This window comes from Cicer arietinum, chromosome 4 (assembly GCF_000331145.2).
Source record: "Cicer arietinum cultivar CDC Frontier isolate Library 1 chromosome 4, Cicar.CDCFrontier_v2.0, whole genome shotgun sequence".
Lineage (NCBI taxonomy): Eukaryota > Viridiplantae > Streptophyta > Magnoliopsida > Fabales > Fabaceae > Cicer > Cicer arietinum.
In genome coordinates, this window is record NC_021163.2 from 50449063 (window position 1) to 50457089 (window position 8027).

Consider the following 8027-nt stretch of genomic DNA (forward strand, 5'->3'; position numbering starts at 1 on the left):
TGTTAATTATTATTTAATAAATTATAAATAATTAAAATATTTAAAAATTCAAAATACTATTAATAAAATAAAATATATTAATAAATAATAATAATAATAATAATAATTTTAATAATATTATTAATTTTAATAATAATAATAATAAGAAAAAAATGATATTAATAAAATAAAAATACATTAAATTAAAAAAAGTACATCCATTTTGAGTAGATGTGCCAACAACGTTTGGACAATGTTTCCTAGTATGACCAGAAACCCGACATAATCTTCACTTTCTTGAGACTCTATATGTATTGTCCATTTTTGTTCTAATGTGTTTGGTATTTGGGCGACTTTTCATGACTCTCCGCATTAGTGGACTGTGACACACCTTAACATCTTCATATTATGGTCAATATCCTTCATTTGGTTTGGGTTTGAACGCTTCGTCGTAGACTTTTAGTACCGTTTTCACCTTGTACACATTAGGTATAAGACTCCAATAATCATATTTGATACTAGAACATGCTGCTATCACATATGAACAAGGCATATGTTTAGCTTGATATTTTCCATTGTCGCACCAATTGTTAAGAAGGTTTACGCTGAAATGACCAATTGGTCGCCCTTCTCTTGGATTTACCGTCTCGTGAACCATGAAAGTATGGTTGCTCTGATCAAAACTATCGACTCTATGACTATTGAATTTATGTATTTCTGATTTCATAAAATTTATGCATGTTTCTGTGTATACCTAACCAGAAGTTAAAATTGATGCGTGTTGTTTTGCCATAGTTGAAAATAGTGTCCCAATTTTATAATATGTTTATTGGACCAAAGCAGTGATTGGAAGGTTGTGTGGTCCTTTTAATACTTCGTTGATCGACTCCACAAGATTAATGGTCATCTAACCCCAACCGCTACCTCCATCAAGTGCTTGAATACAATCTTGTCGCGGTATGTTGTCTAACTATTTCAAAGCTTCTGAGTTTATGATACCGATTTCTCTGTAGTAATATCGATATGTAGGCTCATTGATTGAGTAATTTGTATTGAAACAATAGACAAATTAATACACTAATTATAAAAATTAAGAATTGAATTATTTAAAATTTCATTAATTATAAGAAGTAAGAATGAAATTATTACCCATAGAAATGATTTTTTTCTTCAAAGCATTATCCTTAAATTCGCTTACAAAATTTTATGAAATATGTCGGACGCATAACACATGTTTTGACGGAGGATCTTGCCATCCATTATTCGGGTTTATTATAAGCCCTCTTAATAGATTCGTGTCTATCTGAAATCAAACAAATGTTGGCTTATGAAGTGACGTATTTTCTCAAATTTCTCAAAAAGAAACTCGAACCCTTTTTTGTCTCACCTTCCACAAGAGTATAAACAATATGAATTACATCGTCGTTCTCATCTTATGTAACTGTTACCAATAGAGTTCCCTTGTACTTGCCGTACAACCAAGTCCCATCAATTTGTACAATTAGTTTGTGCAGAATTTAAACGCAAATATGCACAGAACGTTCGCTCAAAATAGTCTATGAAAGATTCTCATCTCATTTATCAAACTATTCTCATGATAAGTTGGGATCGTTTCCATTTCAATTTTGGTTTCTGAAGCAAATGTTTGTATAACCAACAACACGTGAGAGTTAATTGTAAGACTCTTCCCAATTGCCATAAATTTGTTCGATCGTTTTATTTTCCCAATCAAGCCTTTCTATAACTAACTGTGTAGTTGTGCAAAATCTGAATATGAGCAATAATGACATTCACTTTGATTGAAGGGTCAACTCTCATAACTTGCATTATGCTTGTACATATCATGTTAGAATTGAGTTTCGTATGATCTTGTGACAGTGCAGAATTTGTGCATGTATGAGACACATTCATTTTATCAATCACCCACAATTCACTCTTTGTGTTTTGAAGCTATGCATCTAAACAAACAATTTGGATTTGAACAATTAATAGCGTACCTTTCTAAATCTGATTTTTGTACCACAAAATTCAATGATTGTTTTAAATGATAACGTTTGATTGCATGTACGCATTCATCCTTGTTATGAAAATTTTATTCCAGCTGCAAGAGTTCCATCTACTGCTGGGACTTCGTAAATGAACATGTGATCAGATTCACTTGGTTGCTTTGCAGTGTCTAAATTGATGTTCTTTGTGTGGAATGATGGATTGAATACAAGTAGGATAGATTGATCTTCTGCTTCCATATCTTCATCAACATCATTGTCGTCAAAATCACCAAATAATTGATCGAAGTATGTTTCATCCTCTTCACTATAGTCGCCTAATTCTTCCTCATTGATATTATACAAGACACTAAACGGAAGATCATATTATAGACTTGCTAAAAGAGATTCGTGACAGAGTTGTTGGGAGGCATCGTGACTTCTTGGTGAAAAAAAAAGGATATTAAAAAAAAAGTCTCATAAAAGACATTACAAGTGTAAAAAGTACAACACTTACATATTTAATTACAAAATTTTACATCTCAAAAATAAAAAAGATAAAATTGAAATAAAATTACTCTATTTTTACCACCTCTTTAAAATATCAACTTTGCATTAAATCGCTTTTATAGTATTAGTTATACAATTTTACAAGATCTTAAATATAATTTTGTTCAAAAATTTTAATCTTTACTCTTAAAATAATAATTATATAAAAATGATTCCTTTGATTGAACGGGAGTTACAAAAGATGTGATTATTATTATTTTATAAAATTTTCATGTAGTGGCAAAACACTAAATAATTGTTTAGAAAGAAAAGTTATCAATTCCATGCACGTGCGGGGATTATGGTTTAAGGAATATAAATGTTACTTAATTATCCCCCACAAACACAAAGCATGCTTGATTGCTTGTCATCATACTCACCACTAACTACATAATCACATCAAGTAACTTTTTTTCCCTCTTACCATATGGTTTTCAATAAAGAGCCTATAATAATTTGGAATTCTGTCGGACAAAAGTAATATTCGATTAATGAATGGTTATTTTATTTGTAGTTTGAATTAGATATTGACTATTTACTAAAATTCATTAATAATTTGAATTGAATTATCTAATTAAACTCTTTCGTTTTTATAAATAAATAAAAAATAGATTATTATGATATAGGAACTGAGAAAAATGAGAATATATTATCAATGTAAGTTAATTTTACGTTAACCGTTAATAGTAATTTTAATTTTATTATTTCACTATATATAAGGTTGTCAGTGAAAATTCAAACGATTGCAAAGTTTGAATTTGATGTTTATTTTTTAATTATTTATTTATTTATTTTTTAATCATATATAAATAAATATAACAAATAAACATAAAAAAAATTTAAAATCGAATGAAAACTTGCAATATAATTATAGTATAAGTAGTTATATAATGTATCTATCAATACAAATATTCCTAATAAAAACAATCAATCAAACATTTTTTTTTATATATCATCATCATCATCATTATTATTATTATTATTATTATTATTATTATTATTATTATTATTATTATTATTATTATTATTATTATTATTATATGTTGAGCGCCACTACCACTAACATAGTTAAGTATAATTTTCATCATTATTTAATCACTTATTCAACGATTTATGTTTGCTGTGAACATATGAGACCTTAAGGGTGTTCAAGAGGTGCAGCCGCACATGGTGCAAATTTTATTTTACTAAGTATTTATAGAGATATATTTACTTAATTTAGATTGTCATATTAAAATAATTTTAAATAAAAAATTGCTCCCAATTAAAATTATATCGACCAAATACATATAACATATTTTCATCTTCAAATCTAAATTATGCATTTAGCCCTTTTATCTATTATAAAATTCTAATGCAAAATTTGGAAATTCTAAAAAATATAGGACACCAAACTCATAACTTATCTAAAAGACCCAAAATTTCAGAGACATCCCAAGAAATGTATGGTTAGTAAACCCATAGAAATATAGAATTCATTATATTAAATTACTAGTTACATTAGAGCGTTTGCAAGCAAGTGAAGTGAATAGAGTGGAACACAAATCTGAATAAGAAGCATAAAATTATTTTAATGTGAAAGGCTTGTGTTGTGTTTTGCAAATGCACGCGTGTATTCCCATTCCATCATGGCTCTTTCTTCTCTGTCCACCTCTTTAGTTGGGTTAATAATTATCTATACTCATTTGTATTTGCATTCTCCCAATAAATAAATAAATAAAAGTTATTTCTATTAAAGATAAATTTTAACTTCAAAAAATATTGTAAACTTAGCATTGTATATATTTCTTTCTCTCTTAGGCTCTGTGGCTCCAAGATACGTGCCTTTTTGTGTTGTCTCTAAAGAAGCCAAATTTTGTGCCAACTATTGCTATATTGTATAGCTTAGCTACTAGCCATGTTCATTCAAAAGAAAAATGGTCAGAAATCCCAAAATACCTTCAACTTTTTTCACTTCAACTTTTTTCTTTAATCGCGTTTGTTTAATAAGTCATTCAATTCATTATCATTATCATTATCATTATTTATATGCATATTTTATAATACCAAGTCAAAAGTGGGTTAAAGGGCACTTTTGTTCAGAAATTAAAAAGAGAAATTAGTTTATTTATTCAAAAAAGAGTAAGAAAAAGAGGTGGCTTATTTGGGCCCCGCAACTGTCCCAAAGAATACGGGCTAATCTCTTTTAATGGGCCATGCAGTTCATGTCCCTATCGTAAATGGGCTATACTCTGAATTTTTTTACCCTATATTCTAATAATCTCCATAAAGTATAAACTCTACATTTTCCTCATACCATTCATTTTACTTTTTTTAAATAAAAAACAAAAAATTAAAATTCTATAATCGGAAAAATTTGGAAATTTTTGGGAATTTCAATTTTTTTTAAACTAGTGACAAACTCAGTTTTTCATTTTTTTTAAAATAAACTATAAATCTAGATTTTTAGAGAAAATGTGGGGATAGGAATATAATTGTTGCTGTATAGGATAAAATTTTCTAATTTTGGCTTTGGAGATATCAAATCACACTTGCAAACAAAATTTGGTTAACCAATGAAAAAGAGAAAAAGGAAGATAACGCATTGTTAAACATTACAAAGTGAATTTCGCATAACTTTAGTTAATGATGAATGATACTTTGAAGTAACAAGTTTGGTTCTAAAACAATCATGATAAAGATAAGGTTAATGATTTATAAAAGTTAAAAAGAAAAAGATACTGTAACATCATTTCCCTTGAAAGTGCATTGAACTTTTGCAAGTGATAAGCCTCTTTTCATTTCTACTTTATATAATTTTTTTTTTGGTTACATACTTTATATAAATTTTTATTGGATCTGAAAAGTGAAAGCTGGATTCCATGCATATGATTGTGAGTAAAGAGAGTTTCAAATCCAATAAAATGGTTCTTTTGCTTTACTACTTTGACTGTTGCGGTACGTTGCCCATAGAAGCCCAAGATATTTTTGTTGAATATCAAGACTTTATTTTAATTTGATTTGAACAATTATTTGGTGTAGACTATGGTATTTCCATGGTTTATGTGATATGGTTGTTTATAAAGTGGATTAATGGATTTTTTTTATCTTCTATGCTAAGAGTTCTAAGTGAAAGATAAGTACAAAAAACCCTTAATCAACTAGTATTATTTATTTATTTATTTTTATACTTTTTTTTTTATAGAAGAAGATATACAAATTAGATATACAAATATGGAATTGATTTAGACTCTTAATGAAAAATTCTGCAAGTCTTTTGTATGTGAATATATGTTGCAAGATGTCAAATAGATATAATGATTGAGTTGCGTAAGGTTTACAAATATCAATTTTTTATTGATTTTTTCTGAAGAACAACAATACACATAAATAATGATGTGATTGAAGAATTTCCTAGTTCTTCAATTGATTTTTATTTAAATTTTCGTCAAGTCAAAACATTAAATTATTATGATATATTTTGAACCGAACTAAAATTCAACCCGCTTAAATTTAGGTTTAAAATTGAACAATAATTGTTTTAGGACATCACAACACATTAGAAGGAATATGAGGTGGGAAAACACCAAAACTTATATTAAATATACTCTCAACACTGCTTGACAGAGATAATCACACGGGAAACATGTTTAAAATCAACTGCTGATCTGCGAATCGCAATAGGTACAATTTATTGATGCTAACAAACTCTTTTTAAAAATCCTATAGGGAGTCTTACGAAAGGACATCATACATAGGTTCTAGATATACATTATTTCAACTTTAAAGCTTATCAGAGATAAACATACTTGATCATTATAGTGTGTGCATATGTTGTTTTTGAAAATAATTTTTAGCCACTAAAGATCTTATTGGATTAGTTGCGGACTAAGTTGCTCTCTTTAGGACGTTTCGTAGAACTGTTCAAAATTGTGCAAGACAGACGAATAACCACGACGTCCCTATGATAAAACAAATTAGATACATTGTATTTGTTTTCTACTGCACTATAGAAAACTATTCTAGAATTACTCTCTCTAAATTTGACAATTACCAGCACTCGAAAATATAGTACAACGACCACTCAAAAATGAGAAAAAGTTATATTTCGATAAAGGGACAAGAAAAAATGAGATGAAGCTTAAAAGAAAGAAGAGATAAAACTCTAGATTTTTGTTGTTTTACACTACAAGAAAAACACCATTTTGTGGCCAACTTTATAAATATTTTGTGGCCGAATAAAACCCTCACAAATTAGTGACCGAAAAAGCCCTCACAAATGTCAAAATTGAAATTGGTCTTTATTTGTGGCTGAAAAAGCCCTCACAAATTTTTAAATATTTAACTGGATTTTGTGGCTGTCTAAGCCCTCACAAAATCACAACATTGTGATTTTGTGAGCCGTCCTCTTCACATCAAATTCCTCAACCTCAACCAGATCATCAAACTGCATACCGACCAACTATGCCAACAGCTGGGTTGATCAGACCAGATTTAAATCAACCTCAACCAGCTAGGGCTCCTCATTCGACTAGTGGTGGTGCCATTGAAGATGAAATTCAATTTCAAACCATGATGTCTCCTCCAACACAAATTCATAATACTTTTGAGGGACTTCTTTCGTCGGGCATGGCAGGAAATAATGATGGTGTGAGTGGAGCTGATCAGAGGAATTATTATGAGGATTGATGTCATTTGAATAATTTCATAATTTATTTTTGGGTTGTATGAACACATATTAATTATGTTGTCTTAGTTAATTATTGTGTGTTTAATTTTGCGTTTGTAAGACATTATTTATAAATTTTGGGTTTGTAAGACATTATTTGTTAATTTTGGAATGCATGTTTTATTTGATTTTGTGGTAATTAATTTAATTATTATTAATATTATATTTTTATATATAATATTTATTTTAATTTTAATATTTAATTTTAATTTTAATTTTTTTATTTGTAATTTAAATTAATCTTTAATTATAATTATAATTTAAATATTTTATTTTAAATTTAATTTTAATTTTTAATTATATTCAGATTAGTTTATTATATATTAATTTTAATTTATAGTGATATTATATTTTAAATTTAATTATAATTTTAATTTAATTACAATTTAAATTCAAATTTTAAATTTATATTTATATTAATTTATTATATATAAAATTATAATACAGAATTAATTTTGAATTTAAAAAAATTAATTTTTTAATATACGTAATATTTTGTGGCGGCCTAAGCCCTCACAAAATATTTTTTTTTAATCTGGAGGCCATTTGTGGCGGCCTAAGCCCTCACAAAGGAGGGATTTTGTGGCGTCCTGGGCCCTCACAAAAGCTGATTTTAAAATCAGTCTGTCCTTTGTGGTGGCCTAAGCCCTCACAAAGGCAGACTTTTGTGGCTGCAAAAGCCCTCACAAATGCCTGTCTTTTGTGGCTGCAAAAGCCCTCACAAATGCCAACCTGTTTCTGGCACTTTATGGCTGCAAAAGCCCTCACAAAATTTTGTGACCAGCTTCTTTGTGGCTGCCAAAAGC